Raw genomic sequence first — 23289 nt, forward strand, 5'->3', positions numbered from 1 at the left:
GTTTCTTCAAGGTTATCAAATGTATTGGCATACAGTTGTTCGTAGTAATGTTTTATGATCCTTTCTATTTCTGTACCATTTGTGGTAATTTCACCCCTTCCATTTCTAATTCTGCTTGTTAATGTTTTCTCACTTCTTTTTCTGTCTGGCTAAAGGTTTACCTATTTATCTTCTCGAAAAATCAACTCTTGGTTTCAATTATATTTTAGATGATTTTGTTGATTTGTTTCCACTATTTTATTTCCTTCCTTCTATAAATTTTAAATCTTGTTTGTTCCTCTTAAAAAGTTTCTTGAGGTGTAATATTGTTTATTTGGAATTTTTTCTTGTTTCCTAATTCGGGCCTGTACTACAGTTATTTTCCATCTTAATACTACTTTTGCTGTAACCCATAAGTTCTATTAGTTTGCATCTTTCATTAGTCTCAACTTTTGACTTCTGCTTTAATTTCCTCTTTAATCCAAAGATGTATTTATTTATGTATGTTGTTTAGTCTCCCTGTATTTAAAATGCCTCCCTTGGGCCTCCCCGGTGGCGCAGCGGTTGAGCGCTGGGTTGCGGGGCTGCCCGCGGCCTCTGCGGCGCTGGTTCGATCCCCGGCTGCTCCCCAGCCACCGGAGGAGGGTCCCACATGGCGCGCAGACCTCTCCTGCCGCCCGCTGCTCCCCTCAGCAGTGTGCTTCGGTCCTTCTGCCTGCTCTGCTCCCCGCTCTGGCTCTGGTGAGTTCTCTCGCTCTCCCGCGCTTCTGACTGTACCCAGTGCATGTACAAACAAACAAATAAATAAATAAATATACATGCCTCTTTAAAAATAAATAAATAAATAAAATGCCTCCCTTTTTCAAATAGTTGATCTCTAGTTTTATTGGCTAGAAAAGTATTCGATATTATTTCAATCTTTGTAGTTTTATTGACAATTGTTTTTGTTCTAACATATCTATTTCTTGGAAATGTTCCATGCGCACTTGAAAATAAAAGTTTGTACATTGGTTTGTGGGTGAAGTTTCTATAAATGTTGAACCTATTCTAACTCCTCATTTAAGACTACTGTTTATTTATTCTTTGACTTATTGATCTGTCCATAGCTGTAAGTGGAGTATTAAAATCCTCTAGTATTATGGTGATGTTGTCAATATCTCTTTTTAGTTCCACCTAGTAACTGCTTTATAAATCTTGATGCTCCATGATCTGGTGCATGTGCTATTTATTCTTAAGGTCTTAGGTCATTAATTAAAATGCAATGTCATTCTCTACAGCATACTGACTTTTTAAAGTGGAAATCTATTTTATCTGATAAGTATACCTTTCTGATTTTTTTGGTTACCATCTGTTTAGCCTTTAATGCTAAATCTGTACATGTCTTTGGTGGTAAGATGTGTTTCCTATAAACAGAAGTTTGGACTTTGGGTTGAAATCTACTCCGTCACTGTATACCTTTCAGTTGGTGAATTCAAGCCTTACAATTAAGATCATTACTGAATCATAAGTGTTACTGCCATTTTGTTATTTATTAGTTTTTGTTTGTTTTTCTTTTTTGACATCTTCCTTTTTTTAAGTTTCATTTTTGTTTCTGATGTATTACTTCTATTGATTTTGCTTGAAGGTTATATTGTACTAATGTACGATGCTACTATTTCTATAAGGTTTGATCTCATTCTCCTGATGTGCCAGTATTTTTACTTTCCTCCTCCTATATGTTGTATAATTTAGGTGTGTTACCTCTAAATTTGTTTTTTGTTGTTGCTTTATAATAGCACAGTTAATACTTCTTTCAAGTCTGGCTTGGTTCTGATATATTCTTTCTTGTTTTTCAATGACACGCCTTACCCTTCCTTGTCTTTTTTCTTTAAAGATTTATTTATGCATACAAGAACTGGGGTGTAGGCCAGAAGTGCAGGGGGTTGAAAGGATTCACCAGAGACAGAATGGGAAGTAGAACAGGCATACTGAATGAATACACTGCTGAGGGGAGCAGCAGGCAAGACAGGGGAATTCTGCTGTACCATGTGGGTTAGCCCCCTGCCTAGGGATCAAATTCATGCTGCAGTGGCTGCTGATAGCCTGAGAGTGCTATTGTGCCACCAGGGAAGCCCCTTCCTTCTGTCTTGAGTGATAGTTTGGCAGGATAAAGTATCTAGGTTGGAAGTCTTTTTCTTTCAGTAAATATCTCCTGCCATTTTCTTCTTGGAGAAGTCTACCAATGACCTGAAATGTGTTGCCTTATAGCTTATTTTTCTTTTCCTTGATGTTTTTAGTATTCTTTCCTTGTCATTAGCTTTCAACAGTTTAATTATATTGTCTTGGAGTATATAGGTCTGGTATTATTTTGTTTGAAACTTTTTGGGCCTCCAAGATATAGATACTATTTCTCTTAAATTTATCCCCAGTTGTTCTTACACTTCTTTCATTTTTTTTAATTCTTTTTTCTATGTCCTGTTTATGTACTCAGTCACTGTGCATTCAAATTCATTTATTTTCTCCATTATTTATTTGTATTTGATGCTGATGCCCTCTATCATACTTAATTCCATTACACCACTTTTAGACCCATTAATTCTATTTGTAGCAGTATCACATTTTTTCTGTCTTTATTTTTCTTCTGTTTTGGTCATTCATTGTTTTTCTTAGTTTGAAAACATGGTCATAACTGTTACTTTAAACTCATCAAAAAGATTCCTCAGTTCTGCTGGACTGATACTTCCCTTGATTAAGTATATGTGATATGTTTCTCTATCTCTTCATTTTCAGTAACTGGAGAATTATTCTAGAGTGCTCATTCCTGTTAAGATCCAAGTGCTTCACTATTTACAATAGGTGAACTATGGAAACAACCCAATCACCCCAAAATAGATGAATAGATCAAGAAGATGTGTTATATATACACAATGGAATATTACTCAGCAATCGAAAAAGATAAACACATGGTGTTCACAGCAAAATGGATGGAGGTGGAGGGGATCATGCTCAGTGTAATAAGCCAGAAAGAAAAATAGCGGATGGTTTCACTTATAGGAGGAATGTAAAGGATCAAAATAATGTATCAGGGAGAAAAAAAGTTGTTATTATAATAAAGTGAAAAGCAAAATCAGCAAGTGTTACAGAGCAACCCCGATATAAAACAGATTGCCTGACTGTGGGTCCTCACCCACACGTTTAAAGGGGACTTAAACTGCAGGCACACACAAAAGGTTAATCAAAGGTTTATTTACAAGGAAAGGGGAAATGAGGAAATGAATAACTCAGGGAGAAAAGAGGGAGATAAATTCATAAATGCGTCCTACCCATTCCTCTGACCTGGAATCCCAAATGACCTGCCAAGAGCTGGTGAAAAACCCAGCGCCATGACGCCAAGGGGTTCCCCCCACCTGCCACCACCCCCCCAACCATGCTGGTTAAATATCCAAACAGAGAATATGGCTGCTTAACTCTGCCCTCAGGTCCTCACAACTCTCCCTTTGGTGGTCATGGGATTTGTAGTTCCCAGTGTCTTGATGGAGTGGGGGTGGAGTCCACAAAGCCTATATGGAGTTTGTTCAGCACATCCCTTCCCCCAAACACAAGCAACAGTAAACCAGAGACATTCTCTAGCAAGGGTAGAAGGGAGTAGAATCAAAACGAGTGGAAAGAGCACAAGGGACTATGGTGATGGTACATGGTAAATTGGTGGTGGGAATTTCACAGGGACTATAACTGAGATGAGAAAGCATACATTGTAAAAAAAAAAAAAAAAAAGAACAATGTAAAAATAAAATTATTTAAAAAAAAAAAAAAAAGATCCAAGTGCTTCAAACTCTGTTTTCTTAGCTTTGCCCTGGTGAGGGTGAGGCAGGCATTTCACAACCTTCGGCTGAAATTAATAGCCTCTTCTGAAAGGAGACACAATTGATCTGATTTAGCCAGCCCTTGACAATTCAGGCTTCAACTGTTCTAGTTGGGAGCTACAGGCTCAAGTTGACAATAACTACAATAACTACTTACACCTTTACTTCTTTAGTTATCCACCTTCTGTCCTGCATACTCTGCACCCCTTCTCTACCACAGTCCTCAGGATTTTTAAAGTCCCAAATCTAGGTATGTGCTCTTGAGTTAACAACAGCAGAGGGACTCTGTGAGGCTCCCCCTTCCTCTCATAGTTTGTACTGTCCCAGTATTGCTCTAAACTGAGTTTTTTGGGTTTTTTTTTTAAAGATTTATTTATTTATGCACACAAGAACTGGGGTACAGGCCAGAGGCGTGGGGGGTGGAAGGATCCACCAGAGCAGAGTGGGGAAAAGAACGGGCAGATTGACTGAAATATACTGCTGAGAGGAGCAACGGGCAAGTCAGGAGAGGTCTGCTGCACCATGTGGGTTGCTCCCTGGTCAGTGATCGATCTCATGCTGCAGAAGCTGTGGATTGCTTCACAGGTAGGGTCTTAACCCCTTGCGCCACCAGGGAGGGCCCTAAACTGAGTTTTATTATAGCTTTTCCTACCCGCTTCTGTCGTGTCATCACCCTTCATCATACATACAATAGTCAGCCATTCCTCATTCAGTAGTCAGTGTCTGTTTATGTGTAACTTAGTTGTAAATATGTAGAGGAAGCAAATCCAGCATCTTCACTCTGCAACCATCTTGCTAGACTCAGCAAGTTTTTCTCTTTTCAGTTGAGAAAGAGATAGTTATTTTAGCCCTAACAAAGACAGCCACAGCTACAATAGCAAGCAAACTTCAGACCCACCAGAAACAAAGAAACCTGGGCATATAAAACTTAACCTAACAGAATGGTCTTAAAAATATTTCACAGCTCTGTATAAATCAAAATTTATTTATTTCATTAGCAAAACATGATGAAAAAAATAGAACGAGACATACTTTCTCTTGGTAAAATTCTTCTAAAGAAATAGGGAACACAGGGCCTCCCCTGGTGGTGCAGGTGGTTGAACGCAGTGCTATGAGGCTATCCACAGCCTCTGCATCACCGGTTCAACCCCGGCCGGCCGGCGAGGGTTCCACATGGCGCAGCAGACCTCTCCTGTCTCGCCTGCTGCTCCCCTCTGGTGAATCCTCTCACCCTCCCACGAATCTGGCCTGTACCCTGGTTTTTGTATAAATAAATAAATCTTTAAAAAAAAAAAAAAGAAATAGGGAACACAAACATTAGTTTAACTTGTTCAAGCCTAAGGACCACTAATAGATGGAGGACTGAATGAGGTTACGCAGAGCGATTGACATTTACTTCTACACAGATCATGTGTGATCCTACTCCTAGTTTACATATTAGGTAAGGAGACCAAAAGAGGTTAAGTTCAATTCTAGGCAATATACTCTTTTTTTTTTTTTTATAAATTTTATTGTTATATTCCCCATCAATTGCAGCCCCCCCATTCTGACCCCAATCCTTCCCCTCCCGCCCCCGCCCCCCTAAAAGTGTCTCTGGTTCATAGTTTTTTGTTGATTTTGATTTTCACTTTCTTATATTCATTTTCCTGGTCCCTTATTTAAGTTTTCTAGATTCCTGCTATGAGTGAGACCATCCGGTATTTTTCTTTTTCTTTTTGGCTTATTTCGCTGAGCATGATCCCTTCCAGCGCCATCCATGTTGCTGCAAACTGCATGTGTTTATCTTTTTTGAATGCTGGGTAATATTCCATGGTATTTATGTACCACATCTTCTTGATCCAGTCATCTATTTTTGGGCATTTGGGTTGTTTCCAAAGCTTAGCTATTGTAAACAGTGCTGCTATAAACATAGGGGTGCAGGTGTTCTTTGGAATTGATGTTTCTGTGTCCTTTGGCTAAATACCTAGGAGTGGAATTGCTGGATCATATGGAAGCTCTATGTTTAGTAGGTCCAGAAATCTCCACACAGCTTTCCACAGTGGTTGGACCAGTTTGCACTTCCACCAATAGTGCAGAAGAGTTCCTTTTTCTCCACACCCTCGCCAACATTTGTTGTTGCTAGTTTTTTTAATATGTGCCATTCTCACTGGTGTGAGATGGTATCTCATGGTAGTTTTGATTTGCATTTCCCTGATGACAAGTGATGTTGAACATTTTTTCATATGCCTGTTGGCCATTTGCATTTCCTCTTCAGAGAAGTTTCTTTTTAGCTCTTCTGCCCATTTTTTGACTGGATTATTTTCTTTGTTGTTGATGAGTCTCATCAGCTCTTTGCAGATTTTTGTGATCAGTCCTTTATCATTAGTGTTGGGTGCAAAAATGTTCTCCCAGTTGGTGGGGTTTCTCTTTGTTTTTGTTATTGTCTCTTTTGCTGTGCAAAAGCTCTTTAATTTGATGTAGTCCCAGCTGTTTATCTTTGCCTTCACTATCACTGCTTTGGGTGATGTGTCTGTAAAGATGTCTTTGATGTGCAAATCACGTAGTGTTTCTAGGCAATATACTCTTAACTAGGCCCTCTGTCTGACTTTTGTCTCTCCAGACTCCAATATTATTTATGGCTCATGAACATATACCAGCTTCCCTGCCCCAGTGAATCAATGCACATGCCCAGGATGGTAATGAAGGCCTACCCTTCCCCCAAATATTCAGATCCCAAATACAACACTCTTCCTCCCTGCCTAACCTTTTCCATGTTCTTCACTTATTTGCAACATTTTATTCGACCTGCCTTGTCTCCCTTATAAAAGTTCTATCCATCCTTCTCTAAGACTATCTCCTCCTTCTCAAAACTTTTCCAGAGACATTCTGCAGGGGAGGGGCAAGAGGAGGAAAACAGAAAACATAGGTGGAAAGAGCACAAGGGACTAAGGTGATGGTGAATGTGTAAATTGGTGGTGGAAATTATATGGGGACTACACCTGATATAAAATACATACAAATAGGGCCTCCCCTGTGGCGCAGCAGTTGAGCGCTGGGTTGCGAACCTGCCCGAGGCCTCCGCGGCGCTGGTTCGATCCCCGGCTGCTCCCCAGCCACCGGAGGAGGGTCCCACATGGCGCGCAGACCTCTCCTGCCACCCGCTGCTCCCCTCAGCAGTGTACTTCGGTCCTTCTGCCTGCTCTGTTCCCCGCTCTGGCTCTGGTGAGTTCTCTCGCTCTCCCGCGCTTCTGACTGTACCCAGTGCATGTACAAACAAACAAATAAATAAATAAAAATAAAATAAAATAAAATAAAATACATACAAATAAAGAAGTTAATTTTGGTAAAAAAAAAAAAAAAAAACTTCAAAACAATTGGGAAAAAAAATCTTTCCCAGAGGTTAGCAAAGTAACACCATCTCTCCCATCATACTTCTCAATTGCCCACCAGGAATGCTGTGCTTCTGTTGAGATAATTACCTTCCTTATATCTTATTTTGTAAATATTTGTATACTTGTCTTCTGTTCATTGCAAAGAACTATGTCCTCCTCACTGTTGTAGCCATTGCTCCCTACATATTCCAAAACTTAACTTAACTTCCAAAAATTTAACTACTTAATGACACTAATGGGGCCAATGCCACAAGCATTTAATAAGAAAAGAGGGAAAAAAGGGACAGGACCACTAGAATTCAGGCTTCCTAGTGCAGGGCTTAACTACATTCCAGTGCTTGTAATAGAATCGGTATTGAGCACAGTGCTGCCATGCAACTGACCCTGAACAAATATTTGTTGTAACACTGAATGAATAGCAAGATGGATGGAAAAATAACCAAAGCAATGTATAATATACAGTCACTCTCTCACAAACCTTACAATTCAGTGAGAGTTACAAATCCAGTGAGAATTATGCAACAACTAGTGAATAAAACAAATCAGATATCAAATGAAAGCTTGGCACAAAGTCCAGGCTCTGATAAAAAATGCACTCAGAAACGAGGACTCATGTGAGAAAAATATGTGAAGACTTGAACCCAGATCCCATAAAACTCATCATACCTCAGGGAAGGGAGAACCAATTCTATGGATACCCTGCCCCAAAAGATAACAGTTAACAGTTTGAACATTTATCATACCTCAGGTACTAGTCTGTATTGTTTAATTTTCACAACAATGTATTAGGTAGGTATCAATTATCCTCATTCTACAGTTGAGACACAGAGAGGTCAAGGTCAATAATGCAGAATAAAGTTTTAACACTATAATCTCTACCCCATCCCTGGCCCCAAGTTCCCACTAAGCCTTGTGGAGCGCCAGTAAGTCAACAGTGAATAAGACACTAACCCTGCCCTCAAGGTTCTCTCTTGGATCCTAGGAAAGTTAACACTGAAACCAACAATTATGATTCAGTATGATAAATGCTGCATTGCAAAAAATGGAGCCCCTGATAAAGAGCGGTGGCAAGGAATTGGGAAAAAAAGAAATGCCCTGGCTGGCTATTGTTTTGTTTGGTTTTTTTTATTCCTACAGTATTTGAATTATTTTACTTTAATTTTTTATCTTTCTTATTTATCTTTGTCTTTTCCCCACCACTATCCCTTACACTCCCACTTTGACCCTTTCTCCCTTCCCCCTCCAACCCTTTCTCCCTTCTGCCTCCCTTTTAACCTCAGAAAGCTCCTTTCATTAGTTTTTGTTCACTAGTTTTTGTAAGTATTTTGCTTTACCTACTTGTTATGTAAATAGAAATTTTTTTTTAAAGATTTATTTATTTATTTATACAAGCACTGGGTACAGTCAGAAGCACAGGAGGGTGAGAAAATTAACCAGAGCCAGAGAGAGGAAAAAAACAGGCAGACTGACGAAATACACTGCTGAGGGGAGCAGCAGGTGTGGCAGGAAAGGTGTGTCGTACCATGTGGGACCCTTGCTGGCGGCCGGGGATGGAACCAGCGCTGCAGAGGCTGCGGGCAGCTTCGCAGCCCAGCGCTCAACCGCTTCGCCACTGGGGAGGCCCTAAATGTCAAATATTTTAACACTATAATTTTTAAATGAAAAGGGGGAAAAATCACTCAAAATGATTTTTTTTCCAGAATTTTACAGCAAAGTAACAAGTTGTTTGCTTTCAAGGGGTTGGAGATATATGTTGAACCTCTTATTATAAAAAGGTTTTCAAATTCAAAATCTGAGAGATGGCCAAGGTTATTCCCATTTACAAAATGATCCAGAAAGGCTCCACACACACCATGTTGAGAAAGTCAATTAATTCATGGAAAACAGGAAGGGATAGAGCTACTGATAATTTACTTACTTATGTAAGAATTCTTTTAATATGTGCCATTCTCACTGGTGTAAGATGGTATCTCATTGCAGTTTTGATTTGCACAGGAAGGGATAGAGCTACTGATAATTTACTTACTTATGTAAGAATTCTTTTAATATGTGCCATTCTCACTGGTGTAAGATGGTATCTCATTGCAGTTTTGATTTGCATTTCCCTGATTACAAGTGATGTTGAACATTTTTTCATATGCCTGTTGGCCATTTGCATTTCCTCTTTGGAGAAGTTTCTTTTTAGCTCTTCTGCCACAACAAATGTTGGCAAGGATGTGGAGAAAAAGGAACTCTCCTGCACTGCTGGTGGGAGTGCAAACTGGTCCAACCGCTATGGAAAGCTGTGTGGCGATTCCTCAACCTACTAAAGATAGAGCTTCCACATGATCCAGCAAACCACTCCTAGGTATTTACCCAAATGACACAGAAACATTAATTCCAAGGAGCACCTGCACCCCTATGTTTATAGCAGCACTGTTTACAATAGCTAAGCTTTGGAAACAACCCAAATGCCCAAAAGTAGATGACTGGATCAAGAAGATGTGGTACATATACACAATGGGATATTACTCAGCAATCAAAAAAGATAAACACATGCAGTTTGCAGCAACATGGATGGAACTGGAAGGGATCATGCTCAGCAAAATAAGCCAGAAAGAAAAAGAAAAATAGGGCCTCCCTGGTGGTGCAGCAGTTGAGCGCTGGGTTGCGAAGCTGCCCGCGGCCTCGGAGGCGCCGGTTCGATACCCAGCTGCTCCCCAGCCACCGGAGGAGGGTCCCACATGGCGCGCAGACCTCTCCTGCCGCCCGCTGCTCCCCTCAGCAGTGTACTTCAGTCCTTCTGCCTGCTCTGCTCCCTGCTCTGGCTCTGGTGAATTCTCTCACCCTCCCACACTTCTGACTGTACCCAGTGCTTGTATAAATAAATAAATGAATAAATCTTTAAAAAAAAAAGAAAAAGAAAAATACCGGATGGTCTCACTCATAGCAGAAATCTAGAAAACCTAAATAAGGGACCAGGAAGAAGAATAACTATAAGAAAGAAAAAATCAAAATCAACTAACAACTATGAACCAGAGACACATGGGGGGTGGGGGGGAGGAGGGTATGGGGTCAAAATAAGGGGGTGCAATTGTATGGAGAATATAAAAATAAAAAAAATTTAAAAAAAGAACTCTTGACAGTACTGTAACCCAAGCCTATTAAAAGGGAAATACTAGAGGGAGGCCGTGATAAGGAGAAAATAAAATAACCTCACAAGTGTAAATGACTGAGTAGAAAACTGCAGATGAAAATCAAGCAAAACAGTGGGTGTAGATTAGTTATTCAGGTCAAAATAAAGCTGGCTAGTTAAAGGATTTTTTAAGAGAGTAAAACTTTTGTTATCTGAAACCTCTGGGAATAGTCTCCTGGAGAAACAAAATTCCCTGAGAACTACAGATTAAGCTTTACATATTAGGAAGATTTTTTTTTTGTTGAAACTATTTTTATTGTCTTTCTCAAAGGTACTACAAACTCAAACAGAGAACACTGATCATAAGCTGACATGTTCTAAGTGACTCTGAGCTAACAGCTCTAGATGGGGGTTTCATTCAAGATGCACTTTGGTTATCTGCAGATGGCAGCATTAACATGGCTTCCTACAACATTCAATACAGGCAGTGAGTACTACACATGCCCTCACGCACAATTAATGAGTCACCATTTCTTCATTACTTCTCATGTGCCTGAATGATACAGTACTATAAAAGCACATCTCTAATTCTTGGCACATCATATCAAGGCGCAATACTCTGAAAATCAGAGGAGCTGCACAGAGTAGAAGGTTTTGATTTTTCAGCCTAGCTCTGCCTCTTTTTATCTAAGTGACCCTACCAAAACATCTCTGCTATTGTATTTCCTTCCTAAAGATAGGCACAAAATACCAAGTCTGTATATCTACAGAAATATACAGAATGTTGTCTGTCTCTTAAAGGTATGCCAATATTGGCAAATCATCTCCCTCAAGTCTCAGTTTTCTCATATATAGAAAGATGCCAGATAGATTTTTGCAGTGTCTACTGTGTAATAAAATCCTGTGATCCAAGAACCTCTACCTGCAGTCTTGAGAGGATAGCAGGACCTGGATTTATCTTCCTGCCATGAAACAACCAGAAAAGTAGACAAGTATATAAAGCCATATTGGACAAGCACAGGCCCATAATACCTGACAAAGAGGAAACAAACCAAGTCTAACGACTGCCCTGGTTTTCTGCCAGAAGATACATCCCAGACCACAAAACAGGGAAGGACTCCCCTAGAAGGCCATACTAACCTCACTGCATTGAGGAGACAAAAACAGAAGCACAGAAGTCTAAAACAGTTGAAAATCCTGAAGAGGAGAGAACTCAAGAGAAAAAAAGCTCCAATATCTGCAGTAGAGTTCCCCTGAATGGTTGATGAACACTACGACACACCAGTGTAGAGTGATATTCCATGAAGGTAGGCAAAGAACAACCAGCAAACTCTGAAGTGAATGGCCCACTGAGTTTAGAGTTGGGAGGAATCTGAGTTTTTCTTTGCCAGAGAGGAAGACCCTCAAAGCATTCAGTAGAGACCTTAGAAGGGTCACACCTCAGCGGTGAGCTAAACTATTCCCATGATGAAAGGTACTTTAGACTTATCCTAACAAAATTTAAAAATTAACTTTGCAAAAGATACCAAAAAAGCATTTGAAAAAATCCAACATTCTCATGATAAAAACACACAATAGACTAAGTAGAAAGAACTTCGTCAATCTGATAAAGATCATCTATGGAAAAACTACAGGTAACATAACAAAGACTGAAAGCTGCCCTCTCCAACCCCCCAAGATCAGGAACAGGACAAGGGTGTCCATCTTACCACTTCTATTTAACATTTTACTAGAGATTTTAGCCAGGGAAAATTGGCAAGAAAACGAAATAAAAGGCATCCAGTCTGGGAAAGAAGTAGTAAAACTTCTCTATTTGCAGATGCCATACCTTGTTTATAGAAAATTCTAAAGAATGCACTAAGTATTAGAACTAATAACTAAGCTGAGCAAGGTTGCAGGATACAATACCAATATTTTGAAAAATTGTAACTTTTCCACACTACCCAAAGAAGGGTCCATACTGCCTTGTGCTGGGTGGGTTCCCATGGTGACTTAAAGGGAAACATTCACAACATCCAGAGTCCTTGATGTCCTGCAAATGAAGGAGGAGAATGTTCTCAAATTCTTTGGAGCTTTGACTTCTAAATGGAACAGTACATCTAACAAAAGGAAAAATGATAGCATTATACCATAAACTTGAAGAGAACCTGGGAGAAGCTTCTGGGGGCATCTTGTGCCATTACTGCCATTGAAAACCCAGCTGATATCAGTGTCACATGGTCCAGAAACACTGGCTAGAGAGCTGTGCTGGAGTTTGCCGCTGCCATTGTAGCCACTTCTATTGGTGGCTGCTTCATTCCTAGAACCTTCATCAACCAGATCCAGGCAGCTTTCCAGAAACCAAAACTTTTGGTTGTTACTAAGCCTCTGTGCTTTGTGGATGTCGCCATCTCCCACAACAATAAAGAAGCTCCCTCAGTGGGTCTCATGTGATGGGCACTGGCCCAGGGAGTTCTGCCCATGTGTGGCACCCTCTCCTGTGAAGACTCATGGGAAATTATACTTGATCTCTACTTCTACAGGGATCCTGAAGAGACTGAAAAGCAAGGGCAGGCTCACCAAGGAGAATTTTAGTGTGAATCGATGCCTCCAGGTCTTGAGTTTACTGCTTCTCAGCCTGAGGAGGCAGACTGGTCTGAAGGCATGCAGATGCCCTCTGCGCCTCTCCAGCAGTTCCCTACTGAAGACTGGAGTGTCCAGCCTGCCACTGAAGACTGGTGTGCAGCTCCCAATGCTCAGGCCATTGAGTGGGTAGGAATAACCACTGAAAAGACTTAAGCAGAAAATGAAAGTAAGGTTGATGGAAAATAAGGTTTTGGAAAATTGGAGGAAAAATTTGTAATTAAAATTTCAGTTTTAGAAGATGAAAAGAGTTCTGGCAGTGATGGCAGTAAAACATTATGACAATAACACCACTAAATTGTATGCCTAAAAATGGCTAAGATGGTAAATTTTATCTTATATGTATTTTACCACAATTTAAAAAACTGGGGAAAAAAATGAATTGTCTTTCTATACTGTAGCAATGCATAAACTGAAATTTACATTAAGAAACCTATTCCATGGTGACTTTTGTTATATAAATTTTGTCTCGATTTAAAAAAAGAATAATTCCACTTACAATAACATCAAAAGAACAAGATACTGGGCCTCCCCTGGAGGCGCAGTGGTTGAGCACTGGGCTGCGAGGCTGCGGGCAGCCTCATAACGCAGGTTTGATCCCCGGCCGCCAGGGAGGGTCCCACATGGCACGCAGACCTCTCCTGCCACGCCTGCTGCTCCCCTCAGCAGTGTATTTCGTCAGTCTGCCTGTTCTGTTCCCCACTCTGGCTCTGGTGAATTCTCTCACCCTCCCGCGCTTCTGACTGTACCCAGTGCTTATATAAATAAATAAATCTTAAAAAAAAAAAAAAAGATACTTAGGAATAAATGTAACAAAAGAAGTTATATTCTACAAAACACTGCTGAAAAAGTAAAGACTACCTAAATAAATGGAAAGACTTTCTGCTTGGGGATGCTGCAAAGTATGCATTGTAAAGTCCCCCCTTCACTGTCACCATGTCTAAGTCAGTCTCCAAAGAGCCAGGACAGTTGGGAAAGCTTTTCATTGGAGTTGTAAGATTTGAAAAAAACCATTGAGAGTCTGAGAATCCATTCTGAGCAGTGGGGAAGGCTCAGAGAGTGTGTAGTAATGAGAGATCCAAACACCAAGTGATCCAGAGGCTTTGAGTTTGTCCAAAGCCTCCACTTATTCCACTGTTGAGGGAGCAGATGCAGCCATGAGTGTAAGGCCACACAAGGCAGATGAAGAGTGGTGGAGCCAGAGAGGTTTGTGTGAAAAGAAGATCCTCAAAGACCTAGTTCCTACTTAACTGCAAAAATAGACTTCTGCTGGTGGCAATAAAGAAGACACTAAAGAACATCACCTAAGAGATTATTTTGAGCAGCAGGGGAAAACTAAAATTATTGGAATCATAACCGACTGCAGCAGTGACAAGAAAAGAGGCTTTGCTTTTGTAACCTTTGATGACCATGATTCTGCAGACAATACTGTCATTCAGAAATACCATGCTGTGAATGGCCACAACTATGAAGCAAGGAAAACTGTATCTAAGCAAGTGATGGCCAGTGCTTTTTACAGCCAAAGAGGTTAAAGTGGTCCTGGAAACTTTGGTGATCATGGAGGTGGTTTTGATGGGAATGACAACTTTAGTCACGGAAGAAACTTAGTAGTCAAAATGGCTTTGGCAGCAGGCATGGTGGTGGTGGATATAATGGCAGCAGGGATGGTTATATTGGATTTGGTAATGGAGGCAATTTTGGAGGTGGTGGAAGCTACAATGATTTTGGAAATGGTAACACTGAATCTTCAATTTTTGGAACCATGAAAGGAGGAAACTTTGGAGGCAAAAGCTATTGCCCCTATGGTTGTGGAGGCCAATACTTCATTAAACCACAAAGCCAAGGTGGTTGTGGTGGTTCCAGCAGCAACAGTAGCTATGGAAATGGCAGAAGGTTTTAATTAACTGCCAGGAAACGAGGCTCAACAGGAAAGGAGAGCCAAAGATGGGACAGAGAAGCTAAGGTTACAACAAATTTGTGAACTAAGCCAGGCACAGTGATGGCAAGGCCTACCTGGTACAAAGAAGGCATGTTTTAGACATTAGTCATGTATATAGGGGCAAAAAACTTGACGACTATATTTGTGGCTAATTGTGTAACAGGTACTTTAGTTTCTGTTCTATGGAAAGTATAAAGCATTCCAACAAAGGGTTAAAATATAGTTAGTTTTTTTTCCTACAACCATGCTGTTGTTTGATAAATATAATAGTCTAATCATGATGCTGATGTTTCTTTGAAAAATAAATCAATGGAAAGATGATGTATGTGCATGGATGAGAAAATAACAATATCCAAACTGACCTATAAATTTTACGTTTCTTATCAAAAATTCTAGGTGATTCCTTGCAGAAATTGACAATCTTACCCTAAAATTCACATGGAAATTAAAGGGACATTGAACAGTCAAAACAATCTTTAAAAGGAATAACAATGCTGGAAAATTTACTCTTCCAAGTTCAAAACTTACTACAAGGTCTATAGTAATCAATACAGTGTACCAGGAAAAGGATAAATATACGGACTGATGGAATTAAATTCAGAGTCCAAAATTAAACCCTCACATTTACTGGCTGCCAAAATTGGCAAGGGTGACAAGAACACTCAGTGGGGAGCTAATGGTTTTACCAAATATACTGCTGAGACAAATGAAGCCATCTGCAAAAGAATGAAGCTGAACCCCCCATGTCATTCCACACATATTTTAAAAAGAACTCAAAATGCATCAAAAACTTAAATGGATAGAAGAGTTCATTAAACTCCAAATCCTCTAGAAATTGACTATTAAAAAACTTGGAAAATCCCTGGCTAGGACTTCCAGTATTATATTGAAAAGCAATGGTGAGAGTGGACATCCTTGTCTTGTTCCAGATCTTAATGGAATTGCTTTCAGCTTTTCACCATTGAGAATGATACTGGTTGTTGGCTTGTCATATATGGCCTTTATGATGTTGAGGTATGTTCCTTGTATCCCAAGAATTTCAAGGGCTTTTATCATGAATGGGTGTTGCACTTTGTCGAAAGCTTTCTCAGCATCTATTGATATTATCATATGGTTTTTATATTTCTTTTTGTTGATGTGTTGGATAACGTTGATTGATTTTCGGATGTTAAACCATCCTTGTGCCCCTGGAATGAATCCAACTTGGTCGTGGTGAATTATCTTATGGATACATTGTTGGATTCTGATAGCTAAAATTTTATTGAGGATTTTTGCATCAGTGTTCATTAGGGAGATTGGCCTGTAGTTTTCCTTTTTTGTGTTGTCCTTGTTCGGTTTTGGTATTAGTGTAATGTTGGCTTCATAAAACGTGTTTGGTATTGTCCCTTCCTTCTCAATTTTTTGGAAGAGTTTGTGAAGGATAGGCACTAATTCGTCTCTGAATGTTTGGTAGAATTCATTTGTAAATCCATCAGGTCCTGGGCTTTTGTTTTTGGGGAGGTTTTTGATTACCATTTCAATTTCGCTAATTGTAATTGGTCTGTTTAGGTGTTCTATTTCTTCTTTATCTAGCTTTGGGTGATTGTAGAGTTGTAGGAATTTGTCCATCTCTTCTAGATTGTTAAACTTGTTTCCATATAACTGTTCATAGTAGTTACTGATTATTCTTTTGATTTCTGCTGTGTCCGTTGTGATTTCTCCTCTTTCATTGATGATCCTGTTTATTTGTGCTTTCTCCCTCTTTTCCTTTGTGAGCCTGGCTAGTGGTTTGTCTATTTTATTGATTTTTTCAAAGAACCAGCTCTTGGTTTCATTGATCTTTTGGATTGTTTTTTTAGTTTCAATTTCATTTATTTCTGCTTTGGTTTTTATTATTTCTTTTCTTCTACTGGTTTTGGGGTTTTTTTGTTGTTCTTTTTCTAGATCTTTGAGCTTCGAGATTAGGTTGTTTCTTTGCATTCTTTCTTGTTTCTTGATGTGAGCTTCTATTGCTATATATTTTCCTCTTATTACTGCTTTTGCTGCATCCCATACATTTAGGATATTGGTGTCCTCCTTGTCGTTCAATTCAAAGAATTTTTTAATTTCTTCTTTGATCTCCTCATTAGTCCAATGGTCTTCCAGTAGTGTGGTTTTTAATCTCCATGAGGTAGGAAAGTTCCTTGCCTTCTCTCACCACTGCTTTTCAATATAATACTGGAAGTCCTAGCCAGGGCAATAAGACAAGAGAAAGACATCCAAGGAATCCAAATAGGAAAAGAAGAAGTCAAACTATCACTATTTGCAGACGATATGATATTATACATAGAGAACCCCAAAAACTCCACAGAAAAGCTAATTCAACTCATCAATCAGTTCAGTAAAGAGGCAGGATACAAAATCAACACGCAAAAGTCAGTAGCCTTCCTATACACAAACAATAAATCTGAAGAAGAAGAAATCAAAAAGACCATCCCTTTTGTTATTGAAACAAAAAAATCAAATATTTGGGAATAAATCTAACAAAAGAGGTAAAGGACCTATACAAAGAAAACTATAAAACACTGTTAAAAGAAATAGAAGAAGACACAAAGAAATGGAGAGACATCCCCTGCTCATGGATTGGAAGAATAAACATTATTAAAATGGCCATCCTTCCAAAAGCAATATACAGATTCAATGCTATTCCAATTAAAATTTCAATGTCATTCTTCAAAGAAATAGAACAATTATTGATGAAATTCATATGGAATCACAAAAAACCCCGAATAGCCAAAGCTCTCCTGAAAAAAAAAGAAGGGAATGGAGGCATCAGACTCCCAGACTTCAAACTATACTACAAAGCCATAATCATCAAAACTGCATGGTATTGGAACAAGAACAGACATACAGACCAATGGAATCGAATAGAAAATCCAGAAATAAACCCACAGATTTATGGTCAACTAATCTTTGACAAAGGAGCAAAGACTATGCATTGGAGCAAAGAAAGTTTGTTCAATAAATGGTGCTGGGAAAACTGGGTCGCTACATGCAAAAGAATGAAGCTTGACCACCACCTCACACCATACACAAAAATCAACTCAAAATGGATTAAAGAACTAGACATAAGACCTGAAACCATAAAATATATAGAAGGAAATATAGGCGAAACACTACGTGATTTGCACATCAAAGACATCTTTACAGACACATCACCCAAAGCAGTGATAGTGAAGGCAAAGATAAACAGCTGGGACTACATCAAATTAAAGAGCTTTTGCACAGCAAAAGAGACAATAACAAAAACAAAGAGAAACCCCACCAACTGGGAGAACATTTTTGCACCCAACACTAATGATAAAGGACTGATCACAAAAATCTGCAAAGAGCTGATGAGACTCAGCAACAACAAAGAAAATAATCCAGTCAAAAAATGGGCAGAAGAGCTTAAAAGAAACTTCTCTGAAGAGGAAATGCAAATGGCCAACAGGCATATGAAAAAATGTTCAACATCACTTGTCATCAGGGAAATGCAAATCAAAACTACCATGAGATACCATCTTACACCAGTGAGAATGGCACATATTAAAAAAACTAGAAACAACAAATGTTGGCGAGGGTGTGGAGAAAAAGGAACTCTTCTGCACTGTTGGTGGGAGTGCAAACTGGTCCAACGACTGTGGAAAGCTGTATGGAGATTTCTGGACCTACTAAACATAGAGCTTCCATATGATCCAGCAATTCCACTCCTAGGTATTTAGCCAAAGGACACAGAAACATCAATTCCAAAGAACACCTGCACCCCTATGTTTATAGCAGCACTGTTTACAATAGCTAAGCTTTGGAAACAACCCAAATGCCCAAAAATAGATGACTGGATCAAGAAGATGTGGTACATATATACCATGGAATATTACTCAGCATTCAAAAAAGATAAACACATGCAATTTGCAGCAACATGGATGGCGCTGGAAGGGATCATGCTCAGCGAAATAAGCCAAAAAGAAAAAGAAAAATACCGGATGGTCTCACTCATAGCAGGAATCTAGAAAACTTAAATAAGGGACCAGGAAAATGAATAACTATAAGAAAGTGAAAATCAAAATCAACAAAAAACTATGAACCAGAGACACTTTTAGGGGGGCGGGGGTGGGAGGGGAGGGATTGGGGTCAGAATGGGGGGGCTGCAATTGTATGGGGAATATAACAATAAAATTTATTTAAAAAAAAAAAAAGAAAGTTAAGTATTATGTATAACTATATTTGAACTCTTTCTAATCTAATTATCACACATTCTATTTAACTGACTTTAAATTTCAACAACACAAGGTTGTTGTGAGAAATAAATTAGACTTGTGCATGTAAAAACATTTAGCATGCTGTTTACCACATAATAAGAGCTCAAAGAAATGTTAGCTATTATTACCAACGTGGTAAATAACTGCCTTTCTGAGAGGTACAAATTTTCTGTGACAGAAGAGGAAAAGTGTGTTGGTAGGTATATAATTCATTTATATTTGTGCATACATGAGTATGCCTATTTTGTTTATAAAAGAAATAAAAAATCTAGAAAGTATGATTTTGTTTAAAAGGATTACAAAGCAATGCAAAAGAGAACAAAGATAAGATTGAGAAAGTATAAGGCTAACTAGAAGAATAAATAAAAAGGGAGATTAAATAACAAGAGAAAAATGAGAAAATGATTTAATGTTGAAATATTTAAATTTGAGATACTATCTTAAGAGATAAAAACAAACAGAATATAAAAAAAAAAAAACTTGGAAAATCACAAATATATGGAGATCAAATACAAGCTGCTCAATAACTGACAGGTCAAAGAGAAAATTAAGGCAGAGATTTAAAAATATCTGGAGACACAAAAATTAACAACCAGTCATCACAATCTATGAAATGCAACAAAAGTGGTAGTAACATGGCCTACATTAAGAAATAAGGAAAATCTCAAACAGTAATCTCACACCTAAAGCAACTCCAAAAAGAATAAAACTAGAAGTTGGAAGGAAATAATAAGAATTATAACAAAAGTAAATAAAATAGAAACCAAAAAGTCTATACGAAAGATAAACAAAACCTGGCGGTGCAAGGGGTTAAGCACCCACTATGAAGCAATCCACAGCCTCTGCAGCAGGAGTTCGATCCCCAGCAGACCAGGGAGAAACCCACATGGCGAGGCAGACCTCTCCTGTCTAACCCGCTGCTCCCCTCAGCAGTGTATTTCAGTCTGCCTGGTCTGTTCCCCACTGTGTCTCTGGTGGATCCTCTCACTCCCGGCATCTCTGGCCTGTACCCCAGCTCTTGTATGCATAAACAAATAAATCTTTAAAAAAAAAATAAAGATGAACATAACCAAGAAGTGATTCTTTGAGAAAATAAATAAATCTTTAGCTAGGCTCATAAGGAAGAGAGAAAATTATATTTAACAACATTAGAAATGAAAATGGGAATATTACTACAAATACCATAAAAAGAATCATAGTAGACTGATAATGAACAAATATATGCCAATAAACGTAATAACCTTAAAAGATATGGATAAGTTTTTAGAACAATACAGTTAACTAAAACTGAACCAGAAAGAAACAGAAAACTAAGACTGATGACAATTATGGAAATTGAGACAATAATAAAAAAAATCTCCCAAACAAAAAAAAAACTCCCCCCAAATAAAAGCCGAGGACCAACAGGCAAACAGTTTTACAAGTGAATTCTATCAAACCTTCAAAGAACTTACACCTATTTTACTAAAATCCTCCCAAAAATCAAAACAAGGGGAAACTTCCTAACACATTCTATGATGCCAATATTACCCTAATACCAAAACCAGACAAGGACATTACAAAAAAGAAACTACAGACCGATATCACTGATGAATACAGATGAAAAAAGTCTCAACAAAATGCTAGCAAATAGAACTTAACAATACATTACAAGGTTCAGACACCATGACCAAGTGGGATTTATTCAAGAGATGCAAGGATGGTTTAACATATGTAAATCAATTAATGTAATACATTATACCAACTTTAAAAAGTATAAGAATCAGATGATCATACCAATATATACACAAAGTATTTGATAACATACATTACCCGTTTATGACAGAAACTCAACAAAATGGCTTTAGAAAAAACATAGCAAAGGTCATAAACCAACAGTCAACATCATAATTACTAGTGAAAAAATGAAAGTTTTTCCTTTAATATCAGGGACAAAGCTAGGATGTCCACTGTCACCATTCAAGATTTTAGCTAGAGCAATCGGAAAACAAGAAATAAAAGGAATATGAATGGGAAAAAAAGTGAAGCTGTTAGGGGAGCCCAGGAAAATAATTTTTTTTATTGTTTTGAAAATATTCATTTACTTATTTTGTAGAAGAAATTGGGTGCAGGCCAGAGGTGCAAGGGGTGAGAGGATTCACCAGCAATAGAGTGAGGAGCACATCAGGCAGATTTACTGAAATATACTGCTGAGGGGAGCAGTGGGCAAGGCAGGAGAGGTCTGCTGCGCCATGTGGAATAGCTCCCTGGCTAGGGCTGAAACTCAGGCCAAAGTAGAGATAGAGCAGAGACTTAACCCCTAGGCCACCAGAGAGGCCCCTATAAATAATTTTAAGAAGTGAAGCTGTTATTAGTTGCAGACAATATAATATGTATAGGAAAATCCTTAAGAATCTACAAAAAACTTAGAAACAAAAAATGACTATAGTAAAATACAGACTACAAAGTTAATACATAAAAATCTACTGCATCCTTATATTCAAATAATGAGCAAAAAGAAAAGTTAAAAAAACAACCCATTGGCCTCCCCGGTGGCGCAGCGGTTGAGCACTGGGTTGCGAAGCTGCCCGCAGCCTCTGCAGCGCCGGTTCGATCCCCGGCTGCTCCCAGGCCACCGGAGGAGGGTCCCACATGGCATGCAGACCTCTCCTGCCGCCCGCTAATCCCCTCAGCAGTGTACTTCGGTCCTTCTGCCTGCTCTGCTCCCCACTCTGGCTCTGTTGAATTCTCTCACCCTCCCGCGCTTCTGATTGTACCCAGTGCATGTACAAACAAAAACGAACAAACGGGGCCTCCCCAGTGGCGCAGTGGTTGAGCGCTGGGTTGCGAAGCTGCCCGCGGCCTCTGCGGCGCCGGTTCGATCCCCGGCTGCTCCCCGGCCACCACAGGAGGGTCCCACATGGCGCGCAGACCTCTCCTGCCGCCCGCTGCTCCCCTCAGCAGTGTACTTCGGTCCTTCTGCCTGCTCTGCTCCCCGCTCTGGCTCTGGTGAATTCTCTCACCCTCCCGCACTTCTGACTGTACCCAGTGCATGCACAAACAAACAAATAAATAAATAAATAAAAATACATGCCTCTTTAAAAAAAAAATATTAAAAAAACGAACAAACGAATAAATAAATAATATTTAAAAAAAAAACAACCCATTAACAATTGCATCAAGAAGAATTCAACAACATATAACAATTTAACAATAAATTTAATAAAGGAGGTGAAGGATTTATGCAACAAAAACCATAAGGCAGGACATAAAAAATAAAGGGAAAGACACCACGTGATCAAGCGTGAGGAAAATTACTATAATCAAAATAACTATTTTACTTAAAGCAATATATAGATTTAATGCAATCCCCACTAAAATTTTAAACACTTTTGAACAAAACAAAAACTAAAGATATATGGAACCATAAAAGAATGGCACCAATCCTGTTTTCATAACATGATGGCCTTAGCTGTCCTGAATCCAGGCTTCCAAATCAGTTCTAAACACAGAAACATTCAGGAAAATAGAATGGCTTCAGTATCAGAGACAGGATCACCAGAACGCAAGAATGTAAGTGATTCCTGAGGATTTCTGCCTCAACCCTCCATTTCTGTGTCAATTTATCACTCAAATTAAAGTAGTGGTCTAGCTGGATTGGCAATGTTTATAAAAGGCCAAGCTTCTCCCCAGATGCCAAGATACATAAGAGAAGCAAATACAAAAATAAATTATATATATATATGTGTGTGTGTGTAATCAGAAAAATGAAGTGCACAGATAAATTTCAGCAATTAAAATCAATGATGGGAATATCACTGAAGATAATTAGAAGCAAGAGCATCTCCACTAGATGCAAAGTGCAAAAACAGCAGAAAAAAAGAATCTGCAGGGCCTCCCCTGGTGGCGCAGTGGTTGAGCTGCCCAAAGCCTCTGCAGCGCCGGTTCCATCCCCCAGCAAGGGTCCCACATGGTGCGCAGACCTCTACTGCAGCGCCTGCTGCTCCCCTCAGCAGTGTACTTCGTCAGTCTGCCTGTTCTGTTCCCCGCTCTGGCTCTGGTGAATTCTCTCACCCTCCCGTGCTTCTGACTGTACCCAGTGCTTGTATAAATAAATAAATAAATCTTTAAAAAAAAGAATCTGCAGTAAGGATTCAGAAACAGAACATTTCTGCCCTATGGA

The 23289-nt window shown here is 39.1% G+C and overlaps 1 protein-coding gene and 2 pseudogenes across 5 annotated transcripts in view; 2 read left to right on the forward strand and 1 right to left on the reverse strand.

Moving 5' to 3' along the window:
- PI4KA (phosphatidylinositol 4-kinase alpha) overlaps positions 1 to 23289 on the reverse strand; it is a gene marked incomplete at its 5' end in the record, with an annotated part of 146792 nt that overhangs the window by 115887 nt on the left and 7616 nt on the right. The window lies entirely within an intron of this gene.
- On the forward strand, positions 12393 to 13202 carry LOC311179156 (small ribosomal subunit protein uS2-like; annotated as a pseudogene). The gene has a single exon. The product of its transcript is annotated as a small ribosomal subunit protein uS2-like (transcript).
- On the forward strand, positions 13866 to 14829 carry LOC311179237 (heterogeneous nuclear ribonucleoprotein A1-like 2; annotated as a pseudogene). Its single transcript has one exon. The product of its transcript is annotated as a heterogeneous nuclear ribonucleoprotein A1-like 2 (transcript).

The sequence above is a fragment of the Talpa europaea genome (assembly GCF_964194135.1).
Source record: "Talpa europaea genome assembly, chromosome: 10".
NCBI lineage: Eukaryota > Metazoa > Chordata > Mammalia > Eulipotyphla > Talpidae > Talpa > Talpa europaea.